Genomic DNA, 22,411 nt, shown 5'->3' with positions numbered 1-22,411 from the left:
GGTTGTTGTGAAGATTAAATTAAAATGTATGTGAAAGCACCAAGAAAACTGTGCAGTTTTATACAAATGTTAGCTCAAATCTCCAGACAGTCAAATGGGATGAAATCTGAAAAAGATAAATTCATTTAAACTTGTATGGTACTGCCAAGACCTCATATCATGCATGTACTTTCAAAGATCCAACTGGCAAATAAAGAATGAGAAAGATTAGACTTAAAGTAGCCCACGTGAGAAGGAGACAAGGTTTTAGTTGACCAGAAGCTCAGTATGATCAAAGGGTAATGTGGCTGCCAAAAAATGTAATGCAAATTTCAGGCTGCATTAATAGAAGTACAGTATTCAGATAATAGCTTAATTGTATTCAGCCATGGTCAGACCACATCTGAAGCAGTTGGTTCAGTTCTGGCCACTGTATTTGAAGAGGTATACTGACGAACAGACTTTGTCATGAGTTAGCAGTGTGGCTGGAGAAAGGTCTGTAAAGCACATCATGTGCATATCTTTTAAGAATTAGCTTCTTACCCCTGACTGTGGAAAAAAAGATCAAGTAGGATTTAATAGTCGTTTTCAGATACTTGAAGAATTATTGTGTGTAAGAATTGTGTGTTTCACATACATAGCCCTAGAATGCCAAGGCCCAGTAAGTGAAAGTAAGATGGGAAACAGACTGATATCAATGAGAAGTTTTTCCAACACTTAGGAACCTTCTAAAACAAGGAAGGGTGGAGGACAGCATGGGGGAGACGCTATAGAGAGGACAGAACTGGGAAAGTCATACAAACCTAGCTCACTCCTCTATGTAACCCAGCATATCTGAGGCATTTGAAAAAGTCCAAACAGTATTTCTCTTTTCTGACAAAATAATAATAATATTAATATTAATAGTGACAACGAGGAACAAGAACTGAGATAACAAGTAAAACAAGAAGTTGTTTGCCTTGACAAACACAGAAAGGCATGCTGTTGAAGGGAAATGAAATTTTAAGGCCAGATAACATTAAACGCGAACACAGTGTCCTGGTTTGTACAGAGGAAACAGGCTTAGTCAAAATTGTATTTATTCTAGAAGTTGTTTTTCTTAGCATGACCTACCTGCTATAATTTTCAGGGAGGTGCAAAAAATGTTTTAAAAGTTCCTCAAATGGCACTTAAACAAAAATTGGCTAATATTAATTTAGTGTTCTGATTACAAGATGATAATAAGTATATCCATCAGTTTGTATAAGCACTCAAATTTCTCCTGGCAGACTATCACACTGCACACCACTGGCATTTTAAAAATGGTCCTTGCACTTACTTTGTTTCCCCATTCTCTTCAAAACCCAGCACGTTTCCACTCTCATTCCAGCATTCGTTCCCACATCTTCCCTTCACCCTCTGGTCTCACTAGCAGGTCATAAAGCAGTTTATGAAGACGAATGCCTGCCTGATTTATCTTTGTACCATAGCTCCTCATCTGCAAGTCACCCACAGTTAGCAGTGAACATTCAACAATGCTTGTTAAATTCCTTCCTTTAATGGAACAGTTTTTAAAAATTACCCAATATGTGTTGTGACACGGAAGAAAGTAAGTCAAAGGAGGCTGTAAGGACAAGCTGGCTATTATTTGTTTTAAGAATAACCCACTCTTGGGACGCCTGGGTGGCTCAGTTGGTTAAGCAGCTGCCTTCGGCTCAGGTCATGATCCCAGCATCCTGGGATCGAGTCCCACATCGGGCTCCTTGCTCATCAGGGAGCCTGCTTCTCCCTCTGCCTCTGCCTGCCATTCTGTCTGCCTGTGCTTGCTCTCTCTTCCTCTCTCTCTCTGACAAATAATTAAATAAAAACTTTAAAAAAAAAAAAAAAAAAGAATAACCCACTCTTTACAAAGTAGTATCTTGGAATACAATTTTCTTCTTCCCTTAAGATTTTCTTTGCATCCTAAACGGGCTATTTAACAGGGTTTCATAGTACAGAGGATTTTCATAGAACACAGTACTGACACAAATGACTGACATCCTACTGATTTCCCTCACTGTAGGGAAGTAAATGTAAGAATGAGAGAAAAACAGGCTCACAGACTAATTAAAGTAAATGTGTATGTACCTTTCTGGAATAAATGTAAATTTGGGATTTTAAACAATCAATTATTCTAAGCCAAAATCATAAAGGAAAATGCAAAAAAGGAAAAAAGCTGAACATATATTCTCTACTAAAGGAATGAAATGTTAAGACTTATCTGGTAGAGGTTAAGGCTTGTTTAAGAACTTGTTGCTGGATTCTTAGACTTGTTACTTCTCTCCCTCCTCTCTTGTGGACACTACCTCCAAATGCACAGGTCGTGGGAACACAATGCTCTGCTGCAGACATGAGGAGAACATAGTTTCAAATCTCCCATGTCCACCCATCTGACAGAAACAGTCTATACGCCACTGGGAGACCAGAGAATGAGTCAGTAAGGGGATAAAACAGTTGCTAGGTGAAAGATATAGCTAACTAAAAATGTTAAGTTTCTTTTCAATTAGATATTCACATATTAAAGCAACTGATTTTAAATGATGCACAATAAACATTCATTTGTTTAAACAAGAAGCCACTAGAAATTAAGTAGAGCTAACATTTATTGGTGTTTTCTGGGTGGTGGGCATTCTCTTAAGTGCTCAACATACCATGGCTCACGTATACACTTCATCACAGCCATGTAAAGCAGTGTTCTCAATATCCTCATGTTCAGATGTGAAAAAGGAGGTACAGAACGGTTAAGTAAGTTGCAGAAGTTCACACAGTATCGACAGGCAGGAAAGGGGTATGTATTTAGGCAGGGAGGGTCAGGGCCCACTTTTTAACCTCTGTGAGTGGCATCAATATATTATATACTTTGACATACGAAGGTCTTGAGTCTATTTGCTTTAGTCACATATGAAGAAATTTTTTCATGAGCTATCGGACCTGTATAAAATTCATAAAATCATTGTTAAAATGTTTACACAACCAGCTTTTAGGATTAGATAACTAAATCCAATACGCTTCATTTAAGACACAAGAACTTAATCTCATCTTCCTATGTATCTTTCGGCTTTATTATACTTCATGATAAGTGCAACTGGATGCCTTTGACATACACAGCCTGACAGTACGTCATTAAAAACACTCTGCAAAGACTGGATCTGGGATGTTTTACTCACATGGGCGTACATTAAAGTAATTCTGCTACTTCACAAATTCTCGATGCAATTATTCAACAGACATTTGAATACTTAATGAACATCAAGTAGTACAGATACAAAGATAAAATTAGATGGGCTCTATTCTCAAGGGAGTTCACTGTTCCAAAACAATGAAATAAATGCTTTTATGGAGTTGTGACCAAGGTTCCAAGGGAGCAGAATCCTGCCTGGCATGGTAAGAAAGATGGCAGCTCCCTTTGCAAAGGCATGGAGATGTAAGAGAACATTTTCCTCTCAGGGAATATCAAGCAATTTAAGTAGGACTAGAATGAAGGGTTTACATGGGAAATGAGAGAAAGAGTGAGAAGAGAAGAAGAATGAAGCTGGTCTTAGATAAAGAAAAGTCTTCAAAATCGTAATAGAAGGACCCAACCACTGTAAGGATTTAAGTAGAACAGTGATAAGATCAAATATGCTAACAATAGTGGTTATCACACTTTTATTTTAAACAACAGAACCCTGCTCTCAAAAGAAACCTGTGTAAACTTTCATACTTACAATTGATCAAAGTAAGATTGCACTGGTTGAAATTGGAATGAACATGCCTGACTCCTTCCTGAACCTTTTACAGAATAGTTTCAAAACCACTGCTTTAAAGAGAAATATTAATATATGCATACAATTCTGTTCTTTTAAAAAAAGACTTATTGACCCATTTGAGATAAAGAGAGCATGTGCTCAAGGGTGTGGGAGGGAGAGAATCTCAAGCCAGATTCCTGCAGACTGTGGGGGCCGTTCTCAGGACCCTGAGATCATGACCGGAGCCAAAACGAAGAGTCTGACACTCAACCAACTGAACCGCCCAGGCACCCTTACCGTTATGTTCTATTTATCTCATGCCTCTCCCAATGTGATTCTAACTTCTTAATGATTCATTCTCGTGGTTTATCTTCATTATGGAGTTCGGCATACGCAAAACTAAGCAAACAGTACTAGACCTTAAAAAAAATCAATGACAAACTGTTATAATACAGAAAAAAATAAGATAAGATTAATTATCAGCCTGTTCACCCTTCAGTTAAACTATAATTTAAGTGAGCACATTGTATAACCTCATACTAACTACTGTATTTATGGCCACAGGATAGTCAACATTGGTACAGTGGTGGAAAATATAGGATATATGATTGTAATAGATATAATGTATTTTTTTGAAGATTGATAATCTTGAATTTTCTTAACAATGATTTTGAATCTGGTAATCCTTCCCCACTTACCACCTGGGCATCTGTTATCCCACCTTATAAAATGCAGAGCTCTATGTGATCACTGAAAATCATCAGTGTGGAAGTGCTTATTCTTCCTCAGCCATTAGCAATAATATGTAAACTGATTAAAGATTCCCATATGCTTCTCCTAGCAGTTTGCTACTCTTGACTCTTCACAGTCAGAAGTGCTAATAAAAAAGCAAGGTTACAATCTGACGGAAAAATTATTTAATGATTAATTTAAAACATTTTGTATTAAAACAAATATATTCCCTTTATACAACTAAATTAACCCATACGATACTTCTCTTTACCTTTATCCTCGCCATTCCTTGCAGTAATATCCAGGGCAAGGTGGGGAGGGGGGTATATAACCACTTAAATAATCTCAGAAGTGTTTAAAGTGCTTTCCCCTTTATAAATCATAGATTAAAAGCAAATGTTCAGAACAGTATTTAACATATATTAAGAGTTACAGAACAATTTCACTTTTCTCCATCAGATAAGACATTAGAAAAAAAAACATCACCACCCTGGGCCACTCTATCACGCATTAAAAGTTCCTCCATAGTAACGGGGTAAAGGCCAATTATTGATAATTATTAAAAAGAGGAAGATGGGAAAGAAGCATAGGATATAAATTAAATCCTTCAATATATCATTTGACTAAAGTATATAATATATTTACTTACAGGCATGTTTAAGAAAGGATCCTTAAACAGACACAACAGAAATGTCTTTATAAGGGAAACACCATTTCCATATGATGTTGTAAACCCACCCAGTCCAACACTGATCATTTCTGCGCACAGTCTATCCTACCTAAAATTGCCAAAATTGCTAACTATTCTCATATAAATTTGTTTAGGATAAAGACAACTCTCTGATTATAACAAAAGCAAGTTATACCACAGGCTCCAATTAAATTAGTGCACTTTATGAAAAGAACCTAATAAATCATTCATTTCCACTTCTTTCAAATATAAAAGTGTGAAGACTCCAAAATAGTCGTTAAGAACAAAGTGCTTTTTAAAAAAAAACTTTGAAAATGAAATACTTGAAAGTAATCCTATAAAAACATACCAAAAAAATCCTCATATATAACAATCAAAACAATACCTGATATCGAATACTTAACTGTATATTTAATTAGAAGTTTTCACTGTAAAATTTTCATCCTTTGCCCATTTAAGGGCAAGTTGCTTTGAAAAATATTCCATAGACAGATATTTTTAAATGAGACTGTATACCTACTATTCTGATTTTAATTTGATTTTAATAATATATCAAATAAAATTAGAACAAATGTTAATAATAGTTATAAATATTAAATTATACATACTGTGTTTAACTATCCCTGGAGTAATGTAAAAATGTTTGTAAAATATCTTAAGATAAATTTATATTTTCCTCTAGTTTGTGAAAATTGCAATAACCTATTATTTTTATTTTTTATTACGCTGTTTAATTAGCCAACACATAGAAGTACATCATTAGAACCTTTCTATGTAGTAATAACTTGTGATTAAAAAATACTCAGTGGGGGCGCCTGGGTGGCTCAGTGGGTTAAGCCGCTGCCTTCGGCTCAGGTCATGATCTCGGAGTCCTGGGATCGAGTCCCGCATCGGGCTCTCTGCTCAGCAGGGAGCCTGCTTCCTCCTGTCTCTCTGCCTGTCTGTCAAATAAATAAATAAAATCTTAAAAAAAAAATACTCAGTGAAATTCAAACACTGTCCCAGATGGAACAGCTATGAGAAATTACACAGGGCAAATTTACAAGAGAATTTTCTATTGATAGTGTAGATACCATCCAACACTAAAAACTAGCACGAATGGAGTTTAGAAAGCATAAACAAGCAAGAATGAAAGAAAATCCTTCAGGGAGAAGGAGAAAAATACAATTCACAGATAATCTGTAACTCTGAACTTTGCCTTTCTGATTTTTCCAACTTTTGCCCAAATTTCTGCAGATTACAAGGTCCAAACTTTTAAAAAAATCCCATAAAGAAGATTTACATATACATATCAGTTATTAGGTAATATTTTATGCTTAAGAAGTCTAGCAAATATTATTTAAAAACCCAACTTTACATAAAGCATGTACTAACCGCATTTTATAGAAAACTGGGAACAGAAAAACTGAATGACATTTTTAAAGTGACACTGAGTTATATAATGAAACTGATAAATCAGCCTCATGTTCCAATTAAAGTTTTTTATTATTATTTTTTTTAGAGAGGGAGAGGGGCAGAAGGAGGAGAAGAGAGAGAATCTCAAGCAGGCCCCAGGCCCTACGACGTAGGGCTCCATCTACCAGAGATCATGACTTGAGATGAAAATCAAGAATCTAACAGTCAACTGACTGAGCCAGTCAGGTACCCCTTGGCACAAATATTTTAAATCCAAAATAGTCTACTTAATTTTTTGCATGTATTTAATTTTTTTAATTACATGCCTTTATTACTGATAAATCCAAGTAATAAGGTTTTTTAAATCTCACCATGCTCTAAAATTAGCAATCCTTTGAGACAATACCTTGGAATTTTTTTTTTAATTGAAAAAATTTAATATCACATCTTCAAACTTCATTTTTACTCACTTGTTCAAGAGAGGAACTAAGAGCCTATACTAAGAACACAAAGGCATCATTCAAGCTGTTCCCTCAATTTTTATAATATTCAATAATGCTAAGAGGAAAAAAACCGAACCCATTATCCCAAAGTTGGGCTCTCAACCCATACTTGGCAGGAAAATAATTTCTTGCTTTCTGTCCAAAGCACAAAAACAAAACAAAAACTATTAAAGCACTCAAACACTTTGATGCTTTGAACACTTATATACCTGTATAAAGGTCTTATCCTTTAAATTCTGTCTCTAAAAATAAGACTTCTCTAAAACTGGGGAGAAGTGTCACTCTTATGAAGCCAGGCATGAATATTTAAGTAAGACAAAGTAAATTTCATTAATTATCCATAACAAAGTTTGTGCAGTTTCTTCCTTTACCATGTATCCCAACATAAAGTTTGCGATAACCTGTAAGCAAGTTCTAATTGTATTAACTCACATTCCTTTTTTGTTTTTATGTCACCCAAGCAAGATGATTTCAGATGAAAACTCTGAGTACCTCATTTAATACCTTCTATGATTCCAAATAAACCCAACTGCAATAACAAAAAGAAAAAAAAAAGTTCCCTGAAAAGTTTAAAGAGTACATAGTCCTTCTTTTATCAAAATAGAATTTTTCACAAGTGACCCAAAGAGAATTACAGCTTAGGAAAATCAAGCCTTTAATTCTGAGGAATAATTTGCACCTAGAGAAAAATTCAAGGTAATGGTTTTCAATGCATGTGGACTTTAGACCAAATCTATTTATTTTGATTTTGCTGAAGTCTGGGTATAACCACTCGTTGGCCTATGCTACAGGACCACTGTCCTAATAACAGTATCTTATAACAAGGTGCTTTTGATACCTTAGTTAACTACAGTACCTTGGATGGGCTTCCACACAAACCTGACCATAAAATTTTGGCATTTTAATTAGGTTTCAATGTACTTCTTAAATGGCACAGCACAAATCAGATGACAAGTTTTCTATTCATAACATATTAATAGGCAGCCTACAAGCAGCATAAGCTTGAATTTAAGAAGCCCATAAATATTAATTTTGTCCCCACTTTTGAGAAAGGGACAACTCAAGGAACATACGGATAAATCTTACATTATGCCCCAAATCTATTCCTAAATTGCTGTATGCCAAATGATTTTTTATAAATCAAGTCACGTTTGGTTAAGTACCATGTAAAAGGGATTATTTGAAGGCACCTTTTAGTGAATCCTTTTTGTAAAATATAGGATTCTCATATACCTAACCACTAGTTAATTTGTTTTGCAATCTTATACTTGTAAATATCATATTTCTTAGAGCACAGCTGCTTTCCCAGGCCAAATTCATCCCAGTATTACTGCCCTTCTCCTTATTTCCCAACCTTTAAAAATGTCACCCAAAAAACCATTTGTCAGTACAGACTATACAAGCAATACCAGAAAAGTTGAAAAAAGAAGTCAAGTGATTCTTTTAATGTAAATAGAAACGTATGCATTCTTCAAAAAGAAATCAATGACTTATTTTTGGCAGTGAGCACAATAAATTCCCAATAAAAACAATTTTTAAAAATCAAGATACGCATATCTCAAATCCCTTTCCCAGGGCACCTGGGTGGCTCAGTGGGTTGAGCCTCTGCCTTCGGCTCAGGTCAAGATCCCAGGGTCCTGGGGTTGAGCTCAGCATCGGGCTCTCTGCTCAGCAGGGAGCCTGCTTTCCCCCCCCTCTCTCCCTGCCTCTCTGCCTACTTGTGATCTCTCTCTCTCTCTCTCAAATAAATAAATTTAAAAAAAAAATCTCTTTCCCATATGTCTTTATCACTTGGTGGAAACTGTTCAAGAACAGTTTATCTCCATGAACACCTGACCTCCATGATGCTACCAAGGTCAATGAGATCTACAGGAGGGGCCTATGCTGAGTAAGTGCTGATATACCCAATTCTACAGTTCCCTTTAAAAAGAGAGAAGGAAGGACGAAAAAAAGTATTTATATATTACAGGAAATGATGTTTTAGGTTGTAACAGTCACGTAGCCCATGACAGGATTGTTTACAGACATATGTCAGCAACAGCCAATAGGAGCAAGACCTCAAAAGGGCATCAGAAGAGTCAGGTACAAAAACTGCCGCATAGAAAGAATGAACAAGATCCCAAACGGAATAAACCTCCTTTACATCTTGGACTGAAACGCTCCGGTACCTTGGGTACATGCCACAACCACTCAATTTTGAAGTGAGGGTTCTCTGTTGGCAGCACTTTTTGAAAATGACAAATAATGGAAGACCCACAATCAAGAGAAGAGGCTCCCACGTGTCAGAAATTCTCAAGTAAGGAGCAAGTGTGCATACGCTGGGCCTGCCAGTGAGCACCGACCTCACCAGGTGTCCTGGTTTTCCCTTATCCTTCACAGAAGCCTCCTTCAGACATTTCCTCAGCTGTCACAATCCTGCACCTTTCACAAACCACAGGTTTTCTTGGATGAGATTTAAATTTTAAAACACATTACCCACTTGGTATAATCTGCTTAAGCTGGACTTACTACTCAAAAAATCCTTATCAATTTGAAGCTATTATATTTGAGATATCCAAGCAACTTCCAAATATGAAAATATGACATGTGAGAGCTAGCGCCTGATAATTTAAAAGGGACTTAGTGGAGAGCATTTAACGGGATCACTCATTTCAAGGTCTGGTAAGAGCACTGGAAGAGCGGACAATTAAAGAGGAAAAACCCCAGCAGAACCACCGGTTATTCACAAGCAGCGGAGTACTGGGCTGGTAGCAGTCTTCCAAGTTACACTCACGGAGGCTCCTGATTGGCGGGTGGCACTGGGTCAGTGTGATTACTTAACCCTGGCAGTTACAACTCCACTCCGAGGAGCTCCAAAGCTTATTACAAAAAGGGGACTGCCTGAGCATATCAAGTACCACAGTGCCCTCCGATTTTTCTCCCACGGGCCACGGAGCCTGACACCTGAAACTCATGCGACAGACATTCCCGTGTTTCATTCCGAGTTTTGTATTTATCGTTAAAAGCCCCCCCGGGCACTGATTCAGTTGCGGGTGGTAATGTGAAAGATTTACCCATTTCCTGCATACCCAGGGAAGAGCTCATGACCATGCAAGCAGTTCCCTCTCTCCCAAGTAACTTTTTTATCATTTAGTCCTAAAATAACCACAAGCAACAAACACCAAACATTGGCATGGCAACGTCCACACATCATGCCCCAGTGCTACCCACAGGCAGATTTGTTCATCTCTGGTCCCCATCCAGACGGGTCCTCCCGGTCCCTCTCCCTTCGTCCGGTCCTGCCTGGCTTCCCCGAGTTTTGCTGTGAAATCCGCCACTTTCGCTGGCCCGGGCAAAAGCACAGAGCCTCGTCCCAGGGGCAGAGTTTCTCTCAACTGTCCGAGGACCCCGTCCGAAAAGCTTCCAGCAGACCACCCCCCACCCCAACCCCGCGCACCTTGCTCGGCCCCTCGCCCTCTCCCGGTACTTTACCAAGCCCCAGAGAAGGGCCCACCTGCCTCCCGTCGCCTGACCCCACGCCCGGGTCGCCCTGCCAACTCCTACCCGGCAGCTGCACTCCCCCGGTGCCGAGCCCCTCACCAGCCAGGGGCCCGACCCCGAGGGGCAGCGGCGCAAAAAAAAAAAAAAAAAAAAAAAATAAATAAATAACCCCCCACCCCCACCCCCGACAGGCTGACCCTGCGACGCCCCCCAGAGGCCAGGTCCCGAGCGCCTGTCAGCGTCCCCGGAAGCAGTCGGGCAGGGGGCTGAGCGCTCCCCTGTCCTCTTCTGACGCCCTCTGCCCCCCGCCGCCGCACTCACCTGGCGGGCTCTCGCTGAGGGGCCGGGCGAAGGTACCCGGGGTCGCGCAAGGAGGCCGGCCGCCCGCCGCGGCCCCCACCCTCCCGAGCCCGCGCCCGCTCGCGGCCGGCGCGCGCCCCAGGCCCGACGCGCGCCCAGAGCGCCATGGGGAGGGGGCGCGGGGACGCGCGAGGGCCGGGGAGGAGGGGGGTCCGGGGGGCGGGGGCGAGGGGCGCGGTGAGAGCAGTGGCTCGGCGGCGTCCGCGGAGAGAAAGCAGCCTCGGCCGCGTCCGTCATGGCGCGCGGCGGCAGTGGCGGCTCCCTCCGGCCTCCCGGCTCCCTCGCCTTTAGTTTGACCTTTCCCTCCAGTGTGTCTGAGGGAGAGCGGCGGTGCGCGCGCGTGTGCATGTCTCCGTGTGCGCGCGCGCGCGTGGGGACGGGGCGGGTTCGCTCCCCGACGCCTGACGTCACTGCCATGGCAACGGCAGCCCCGCCCCTCGCCTCCCGTTTCCTGCCCCCGCCCTCGGTGCACGTTCCGGGGTCTCACGTGCTCATTCACACGCACGCACGCACGCTCGGAGCGCGCGCGCCCAGAGCGCTCGGGTTGCTGGGCGTGGGGGCGGGGGGGGGGGGGAGTTGGGAGGTCATCTGGGCCTCCTCGCTGACTCGCTGAATTTGACCAATCCTGAGAGAAGGAGACGTGGGTGAGGCGGGCCCGGCTGCGGGGTCGGCGTGAAAAATTTCCTCAAGCCGAACGAAAACCCTTCGAGAGCGACTGAGCATGCCCGGTGGTGGAAGGGGGGCGTTCCCCGGGAGTTCAGGCAGGAGGAGGGGGAGGCGGCTGGTAGTCCAGGGAAGGGCACCCCCGGCCCCAGTGTGGCGAAGATTAAGCCCTAGGAAACCCGGACTCCGTGGTGTTAGGGTCCGGCAACTTCGGATTGCAGTCTGGCCTTGCAGCTCCTGCTGTGTGACCTCGGATGTGTTACTCACACACTCTGAACCGTCTTGGGTAAAATGGGGTTAGTCAGGTCTGCTATGGTGGTTGTGAGGATCGGAAGAGAAGTGAAATGAAAAGTGCAGATAGCACCGGGAAGTAGTCAGGATTGTAATAATGTTATGTGGTGACAGGTGCTAAGGACACTTATGTGAGCATAACATCATCGCTCTGTTATATGCCTGAAATGAGCATAACCCTGTAATACTAAAAAAGATAGTGGAAAGCGCTTGGCCTGACATGTGTGGTGACCCCTAAATACGTAGCTATTAGTATGGCGCTCAGACCTCCTTGTTTTACAAACGGGGACACGGGTTGTGAAGAGATAGAAAGATTAAATGTTCAATGCCAGGTAGTGGCAGAGACCCAGGCTGCAAGTTCAGTGCTCTGTCCTACAGGGATGGTGGAAAGAACATCCCAGAAAAACCTATAAAGAGCTCCCTTCCATATCTGTGGGTCCCTTCGCTCTCCCTACGGACCCCATCCCCATCCCCTAAAAGGTTTACAACTCTGGACATAAGGGCTGGATAGCCTTGGTGCAACTTTTGGAGGTCACTTTTTTGGCTTCTCAGTTTGCATCTGAACAAGCAGCAGAAAAGTGCTATCCTCAGTTCCCTTCAGGCCCCTAAATTTCTTAGAGTTTTGGTTAAAGTATAAACATGTAGCAAGGAGCTCCAGGTCCTCACGATTTCTGGATGGCTGAGGAAAGATTAACTGAGTTAACTGTCATCATTTACCCACTGTCCACTGGTGGGCGAGAAGGCCTTTACAGCCCACAAGGAGCCTCTGGCTAGAGGGCCATGCAGGCACCTATGACTCAGACATACTGGTGACCTCAGTGTTCACCAAACTTGTGCTCCCAGCCTTTCCTCTAACAGCTCTTAATCACTTACTGCCTCGTGGTATTTCTTGAATGTTGTAGTATTTTTGCTGTTGACTTAGAAATTTTTATTATTGAAATATAGTTGATATACAATGTTGTGTCCATGCCAGGTGTACAACAGTGATTGACAATTCTATTCTATTACTCAGTGCTCACCATGATAAGTCTAGTCACTACCTGTCACCATACAATATTGTTAAGATATTATTGACCATGTTCCCTATGCTGTAACTTTTTAAAAAGTGTATGTCTGTCTCCTTCTGTCTTAAAGCCCCAAACCTGATCTTAGTAAAGGATATCACCCTGTTCTGCAAACATGCCCTTATGTTTCCCACTTTGTTTGCAGGAGTTAATTCACTTGACTCTCCCAAGTTCCAACTAAAATGTGGTCTCTTCCAAAAACTCTTGCTGGATCTACTCAGTTGGAATGAGTTAGTCCCTTTTCCATAGCAGTTGGTATATATCCTGCTTTGGAGTCTATTCCTAGTAGACTTTGTGTTCTGTGATTTATGTACACGTCACATAGAGAAAGCTTCTCTGAATATCTAGATAGGGTTGGCTGTTCCTATTTCTTGCTCCCAAGGCATCTTATGGTCTAATATATCACTTACCACCCATTCCTTTAAGGCTTGATTTATTCGCCTTCCCCATCAGACGTAGAAGTCTTTAACGGCAGGAATCGTGTCTAGTTCCACTTCGTATTTCCAGTGTCTCCCTTAGTACCACTACACTACTGAACAACTAGCTATTGAATGTCCAAGTGGGCTCCCTGCCTATTTCATAAAGTTCTTGGGGCCGACTGTACCGTGTTTATATTTATAACTCAGACCTTAAGATTTTCTGGGAAGTTATGAAATTATGAATTCTCAATAAATCTTGGACTACTCTAAAATGCACCAGAAATTACATGGTCACACTCGCGCCATGAAAGAACGCTTTGGCAATAGCACAAGATACCGAGCAGAGTGAGAAGCAAATCTAGGGGAAGAAGAGGTCATAGTATCTTCATAACTGCTGCTTTGGGCCTAGAATGAGAGATTTTCAGCTGTGGTTAAGGAGAGTAGACAAAGTACTCCTATGTGTATCAGTATGGTTGCTCCCAGAAAAGGGGAAAAATTATGCAAAGAGGAGTCATGAAAAAAGAGATCAAACATTGTTTGCTTAGTCTGAACTGGTAGCATTTGCTCCTTTGTCTAATTCGGCACAATAATCTAAAGCCCAGTGGTTTTTTCGTTTGTAACATCGTTCTCCTCTTGATACGCTATTTAACTCACTACATGTGTGTTAGCTCCTCACCAAGCCCGGTCTTCTTTTTCCTGGTCATCGTCAGGCCGTTGCCAAACACCCAGTAGCATAGATTGTTCTCAGTTTATCCCCATCTTCGTTCTCTCCACTTGCTGTCCCATGATCTTCCTCCTGAGTGGCGGTGGTAGCCACAGAGTTTCCCCACTCCCTCAGCCACTGCCTTAGTGTGAGTCCTCATCTCTCCCGTCTGGACGACAAGGGGACTGGACCTTTCACCTTGTCTTGAGCTCATCCAGCCCCACTTCCACCACACCCCAGACTGCAGACGGACTTTTCCAAAGGGTAGGACACTGAGCACGGTCCTCTAACAGCTGCACTGTCTTCTTGGCTCCTCTTTGCCTCTTCGGGAAAGAGAGCGCTTCTCCGGTGGCTTTTTATACTTCATCCTCCACCAGTTTCTTCAGCCGTGTCTCCCAGTACCTCTGCAAGGACACAGATTTTGAAAACTCGCAGCTTCTCATACCTGCCATGTTTCTTGTGCACACAGGTTCAGCTGTTCTAGAATTCTCTGCTCAGGCCCCTCCACCTGGTGACGCTCATCGATGCTTTCTTGGCCTATGAAAACAGCCATGCCACACACCCCAGGTGTAGCTCTTCTCTTTCAGGGCTGTAGATACACTGTATGTATTGTCATGTCTTCCCTTCTCCACTAGAACGTGAGCCGCTTGAGGGCAAGGGCCTCGACTTACCTTATGTATGCTCTAAACCCCACCAGGGTGCCTGGCACATAATAGACCCTCAATAATTGCTTATTGAACAGGGGCACCTAGGTGGCTCAGTCAGTTAGGCAGCGGACCCATGATTTCTGCTCAGGTCATGTTCTCCCATTGTGGGATTGAGCCCTGCCTCGGTGTCTGTGCTCAGCAGGGAGTCTGCTGGAGATTTTCTCTCTCTCCCTCTGCCCCTCCTGCCGCACACACTCTCTCTCAAATAAGTAAATAAATAAATCTTCTTAAAAAAATAATTGCTTATTGAACCAATGAATGTATTATAAGCTCTGTGAGGGAGAAAGCTATTACATGTCTTTGAGCCTTCACAAAGCCATGCCTGTATTACGCAGATAGTTGGAAGGTAGTTAAAATAACAATTGAATGAAAGGGGAGTGATGAGGTATTAAAAGCCGACCACAAAACAGGGACTAAACTTAAAGTTTCCTTCTGTTCTAAAGTTTCCTTCTGTTCTCTCAGTTAATCCTCCAGCAGTCCTATTTAGTACGATGTTAGCTCCGCTCTGCAGATAAAGAAGCCCAGACTTCAGGAGGGAAGTGACTGGGCCAAGGTCACACGATTGGCTGTTGGCCAAGCCAGGATTTGGTGGCCAGTTCGTCTAATTTGGAAATAGACTATTACAGAAGGCATTCTGCTGATGGTGATGGTGGTGCTGCTGCTGGGACTTTTTACCTTTCCTTATCTCACCTGCCTTGACATGACCAAAGGCTCCTACTTTTATCAGAGAAATTGGTGCTCTCTTTGCTCCAACAGGAAGAAATGTGACTGCATGGACTGTTGCATACGTGAGAAATAAAGGAAAATTTAGGGGTATATTTGTTAAAGCAGCAACTATTATTCAATAACTTAATTGGAAAAGTAAATAATAGGACCATAGCTGTACCCCACATGTGTGGAGCTGCTCATACAAGTAGCATCACATTCTTAATTTTGGAAGACCCAATTAAGTGAGGCTCTGTCTCCAGTAGCTTTTATTAAATTGCTTCCAAGGTTTTGGTGCCTTTACTATGTGTGATTGTCACTGCTGGAACATTGCTATGTGCACTTCTACGAACTAATAATTGGATTAAAAAATGTTACTTGGGGGGCTCAGTCAGTTAGCATCTGCCTTCGGCTCTGGTTACAATCGCAGGGTCTTGGGATTGAGCCCCACATCAGGCTCCCTGCTCAGTGGAGAGCCTGTTTATCCCTCTCCTCCCTACTCATGCTCTCTGTCGCTATTTCTGTCTCACTTTCTCTCAAATAAGTAAAAAAAAAAACTTAAAAAAAAAAAGTCACCTGGGAGGAACCAGTACACATGTACATACACAGAATCACACACACACACACACACACACACACACACACACACACACACACTACAGAACAGTAGGACACGGAGTCTCAGACAACATGGGCCATGCACCATTTTTACTATTATCATTACCAGCATCTTGCTCATCATTAGTTTTTAAGTTAAGAAGCATAAGCAAGTCTGAAAGAAACATCTTGACTATTTATAGCAACTCCAGAGGAATGAATGAGTTGACCCCAGAAAAGTGGTGGGCTGTTCTTTTTTTTCCCCCATGTTTTATTTCTTTACGTTTTTATTTATTTATTTTTAATTTTTTAATTTAAATTCAATTTAATTAACACATAGCATATTATTAGTTTCAGAGGTAGAATTTAGTGATTCACCAGTTGCATGTAACACCCAGTGCTCATTCCATCACATGCCCTCCTTCATGCCCATCCCCCAGTTACCCCATCCCCCTACCTTCTCCCCTCCAACAACCCTCAGTTTGTTCCCTAGAGTTAAGAGTCTTTCGTGCTTTGTCTCCCTCTCTGTTTTTGTCTTATTTTATTTTTCTTCCCCTTCCCCTATGTTCATCCGTTTTGTTTCTTAAATTCCACATATGAGTGAAACCATATTTGTCTTTCTCTGACTTATTTTGTTCAGCATAATACCCTCTAATTCCATCCAATAAAAACTCTCTGCAGTGTAGCGATACAGGTATATACCTCAATATCATAAAAGCCATATATGAAAAACCCACAGCGAATATCATCCTCAATGGGGAAAAACTGAAAACTGAAAGGTCAGGAATATGGCAGGGATGTCCACTCTCACCACTGTTGTTCAGCATTGTACTAGAAGTCCAACCCTCAAAAAAAAAAAAAAAAAAAAAAAAAAAAAAAGAAAAGGTATCCAAATAGGCAAAGAAGAAGTTAAATATTCACTCTTCACAGATGACGTGATACTCTACTTAGAAAATCCGAAAGATTCTACCCCCAAATTGCTAGAATTCATATAGGAATTCAGCAAAATTGCAGGCTATAAAATCAATGCACAGAAGTCAGTTGCATTTCTATACAATAACAATGAGGCAGAATAAAGAGAAATCAGAGAATTGATCCCATTTACAACTGCACCAAAAACCATAAGACACCTAGGAATAAACCTAACCAAAGAGGTAAAAGATCTGTACTCTGAAAACTATAGGACACTCATGAAAGAAATTGAGGAAGACAAAAAGAAATGGGAAAACATTCCATGCTCATGGATTGGAAGAACAAATATTGTTAAAACACCTATGCTACCCAAAGCAATGTACATATTCAATGAAATCCCTATCAGAATACCATCAGCCTTTTTCACAGAACTGGAACAAACAATCCTAAAATTTGTATGGAACCAGAAAAGACCTTTGGCTAGTAGCCAAAGGAAGATTGAAAAAGAAAACCCAAGCTGGAGGCATGGTAATTGTGGCTTCAAGCTCTACTACAAGTTGTCATCATCAAGACAATATGGTACTGGCACAAAAACAGACACATAGGTCAGTGGAACAGAATGGACCCTCAACTCTATGGTCAACTAACCTGGGCTGTTCTTTTGTTGAAGCTTCATCATCCTGAATCATCATCACGATCTCTCTGGTGCTCTGTCCTATGACCTTAAGTGGTACGCCAGGCATATATGTTTGAATGGTCCTTCAGCTCTTCCAGAATTCCTGTGGAGTTGGAGGTAGACTTTCCTTTTGGTATTTTTATGTCAGAATCACTATGAAAGGCCACAACATGGTTGAGTGAGCTTTCCACGCTCTCTGAGGTTGGGGTTCAGGATCCACCCCCTTCAGGCCAAGATTTCACCCTGAGGCAAACCACCCATTCTTTCTGTGGGACTGACAATTTGGGCCAAGTTCAAAGTCAGTAGACATAAAGCACTAACAACTAGAGAGATGAGTTCTGTTAAATTACGATAGTATCCATGCTTCCAGAGGGGCTGCAGAAGTCATTCCTGTCAGATGTACTCAAAATCAACAGCCAGATTATTCCTGCCAAATACTCTGAGGCTACACTATTGTAAATAGTGACTCAAACTTTCTTGTCCCATGCCTCAGTAATAATCATAAGAATGTTTATCCATATTCTTAGTTATGCATGGTAATAATTATTTATTGAGGGACTACCATGTACAAGGTACTCTTTTAGGTGCTTTCTGTGTGCTGGATATTCAAGCTTATAACAGTCTTAAAAGGCAGGAGTTGTTATCCGATCTTATAGATGGGAAAACAAATTCAGAGCACATAAGCAACTTGCTCAATGTCATCACAGTGGTGATGCTAATGTACTTCAAGAGCATCTTTGGAGGGAAAAAAAGAAGAACTTAGAGCTGATTCCAAGCTCAGGGACATTTTAAACAAACTTTTTACTGGAAAATTATAAGCACATATAAAAAATAGAGAGACTCACCAAGCAGTTCCTATCAGGAGTAATTTGGAATGAAAGAGTTTGAATGATCTCTGCCTTATTTTTATTGGAGGAGAGCCAAGTCCTTAATAAGAATTTCCGCAAAGGAGGAACCTGGGGCCACATCTTATTTATAGATGCAAAAGATGATTCATATTTCATTCTCACGTTCTCACTCTCCACTCAAATTTGCCAGTTAATAGAGGAATAGCAAATAACGTAAAGACTTAATTCTGAGTGGTCTAAGTCTTCAGCCCTACTGCAAATCCTTAGTTTAGGTTCCGTTCAGGTTTATACCGAGTCAAGAAATAATCTCCTCCCTTGCCCCCTTTCCTGCAGCCCATAGCAAGATTTTATATTCCTATCGTGGAACAGGTATGACTCGATTTATGTTTAGTCGCTGATTTAAAATGGGGTAGCTTTAGCGCCAAGCTGTGGCTGGCTTACACTGCTCGTGAGAGCTGAGGACACATGCCTCTTCCTAATTCTGCATTCAGTGGTACTGGAAGCTTGAAATTGGCCATTGTGGGAGTATTTACACCATGGAAATTGGCAAAAGCCCGAAGTCAGGGCTTTTATTCCCCAAGAGGCATGTAAACATTTACCAGCACATTGACTTCACTGTGGGTCTCTACAATGTCTTTCCCAACAAGAAGAGAATAATTTTCACCTATTGAAGTCAGGCTTGACTAAGCGACTTGTTTGGGGGAATGGAATGTGTGCAGAGGACATGTACCATTTCTAAGCAGAGAAACGTGTGCCCCGTTTTCTTCTTCCTTGGCGCCGGGCTGGCATGTCCCAGATAGCATCTGTGTGTTCAGTCAGAGTCCTAGAAGAAAGAAGGCATGGGGCAAAATCGCAGCCCACCTACAGAGGACATGGGCATAAGCAAGGAATAATCCTTCCTCTTGTAAAGATTTGTGGATTATTTGTTGCTACTGCAGCATTGCTTAGGCTCGGCTGATTGATATAGCAATTGGGACTTAGAACTGAGGTGCTGCCGTAGCAGAAAACCTAAATTAAAGGGGCATTACCTCTGGGGCTTGGGAGTGGGAGGCGACCAGTATGTTATTGAAGGGTGGAAAAACGGCCCCTCAAGTTATCTCGTGGAGAGACATTGGTAAATGTGCCACCAGTAATCACTGAAGAGACAGACACATACTGAATGAGCTTTTCATTTCGGCAGAGAGGTTTTGCAACAGTATGTGACTCACACACCTTTGGTGCCAATAAGAATGTTGAGCTTAGGAAAGAATTGTCCATTTTGAAGAGATGGAAGGGAGTAGAAATGCCCCAAAATGTGAGGACTCGGAGGACTACAGGATATCATTGATTCTGATTTCCAAAAAATAAAAGATAAAACTGAGGTCTTTAAGTGATAAAGTCAGGTGAAAATTCAGGCGAGGACCAGTAGAAGGTATCATCCGTCCATTAAAACCTCTGAATTGTTTGCAGTGGCCCCAATTAAAACTTTTCAATTAGACAAAATGGGAAAAGAGATTGCGAGTTCGACTGAAGCCAGATAAATTCAAGATACAGTTAAGTCTAGAGAGAGTCGTAACTATTAAAGAATTGTGGATGTAGCTACCGGCACGTGACGTTTGGTTTGGGATTCTACTGCTTGCAACTAAAATCATTCTGCATAATAAACTGCATCACAGGGTTAGTGGCAAGATAAACTGAGACTGTTCCCATAAAGCGGCTAGCATAGTTCTTGGCACATTGAACACAGTAAGTGTTCAAGAAATGGAAGTTAGTAGGAAGTCTGCTATAATCTGAAAGTAGTTCTCACAACTAACAGGAGCCAGAGAGCAGAGAGAAATAGCCAAGGAATCTCGGTTAAAAATTTCAATGCTAATAATTTCAGCAAATGAGGATGATCCTGGATTGGGTTGTATGGTGTGGTAGGAAGAACCAGGGTTATGGAATCAGAGAGACTAGAGTTTGAAATCCACCTCGGCCACTTGACCAAATGAACAACCAAGAGCAAACTCACAACAGTTCTGGGCCTTGGTTCTCTCTAGACCTTTAGTAAATGCTGGGTTCCTCCCACCTCCTAGAGTACCTGCTACCGCCATCACCACGACCTGGCCCCTCCTCACAGCATAATTATACCTGTCAAGAGAAAGCACAAGGCTTTCTGTCCAAAAATATAAGGTTAGGAAAGCTGCTGAAGAGTTAAAGAGGGGTTTTCTATCCAAGTTGCTTTCTAGTGAATATTTTGATTTTCTCAGTATTTTATTATTTTGTGAGGATTCAAACAGATGAAGAACTTGATTTGCTTTAAAAGAAAAAGGAGAGGGAATCACAACAAATAGTGGATCCCATTTGTCCTGGATACCATGGAGTCCTGACTCGGTTGGCCCCATTCCTAACTTCGGGGTTGATCCTTATTAACCAATCACAATCAATTCATAGCATTCTCATTGATGACCCCCTATTGTCTAAGAATGGTCATTTGCCTACATTGGTATAATAAAACATATTAAAAGATATGTATTCCACTAGATTCCATGCCGGGCACAAAGATTTCTCTTCCTTGTTGGCCATGAAAAAAGAAAGCACGAAGTTTCAAGACTGTTGGCTGCCATCTTGGAACTATGAGGGGATCCAGCTACAGGATGAAGCCAGAGGCTGAGGACAATAGCACATAGGAATGGGAAAACTTGTATCTGCCATGACTTCTTCAAGCTGATAATTATAATGCCCCTGGATCCCACCCTGCCTCTGGACTGTGAAGTAGTGGGTTTCCTTATTTCGATGGATGGCTTTCAATTAGTAGAAATTAATCAGTCAGGGGAGCCTGCTTCCCTCTCTCTCTCTCTCTGCCTGCCTCTCCATCTACTTGTGATCTCTGTCAAATAAATAAAAAAAAAAGAAATTAATCAGTCAGTCACAAGAAGAGGGCAGCTGCAAAAGGGTAGAGTACACCAGAACAGCTGAGGGTCACATCCCTGACCCCTCACCTCCTGGGGTTCATATCCCACTTCTACCTTGTGCTGGCTGTGTGGCCTTGGGAGACCTACTCAACCTCTCTCTGCTTCAGAGTCTGCATCTGAAAAACAATGATAATAATAGATCTTACCTCACAGAGTTCCAGAGAGAATACATTTGCATAACGCACACAGTACAGCGGCTGGCACGTAGTAAGTTTCAACATAATCTGGCTAATTATGATGATTACCTCCAGCTGTGAAGGTCATCTCAGGATCCACAGAGGGAGCCTGGGAGGGGACCTCAGTTCTCACCCTCTCTGTCCTTGACTCTATGTCTCTTGTTCCTTTGCACTCTGTGCTCTTTCCTCTCCTGATCTCTCCTTCCCTTGTTCCTTTCACTAGTCATAACTGGCATTGATTTGTAGCATTATTTGTTATATTTTAAAATATGTAATTTTACATTTCTTTTTAATTTAGGAAGTCAAACAGAAGAACATTTTATATTTCCTCCAATAAAAAATAACATTTTGATTGCTTTTTATATATCCCCATTACATTTCATCTTCTTGGCTTTGGTCCAGTGTTTCACTCTGTCAAAATCACTTTAAATCTTGACACTGTCAGTTACTAGCTTTGCCATCCTTCTTGGCTTTATATCATTTGCCTTTTAAGCCTTCACCAAGCCCTTGACAAAAACCTGCAATTTAGGACTACTCTTTCAGTTATCAGGTGAGGTGTATGCGCAGGAAACCTCCACATCAATGCCTCTCAAACTTCAGAGCACAAGAAGCACCTGGAGAGCTTGTTAAAACACAGAGTCCAGGGCGCCTGGGTGGCTCAGTGGGTTAGGCTGCTGCCTTCGGCTCAGGTCATGATCTCAGGGTCCTGGGATCGAGTCCCGCATTGGGCTCTCTGCTCGACAGGGAGCCTGCTTCCCTCTCTCTCTCTGCCTGCCTCTCTGTCTACTTGTGATCTCTCTCTGTCAAATAAATAATAAATAAAATCTTTTT

Source organism: Enhydra lutris, unplaced genomic scaffold (genome assembly GCF_002288905.1).
Source record: "Enhydra lutris kenyoni isolate GAN:26980312 unplaced genomic scaffold, ASM228890v2 scaffoldscaffold14, whole genome shotgun sequence".
Lineage (NCBI taxonomy): Eukaryota > Metazoa > Chordata > Mammalia > Carnivora > Mustelidae > Enhydra > Enhydra lutris.
Note: the sequence above shows the minus strand (reverse complement) of the source record.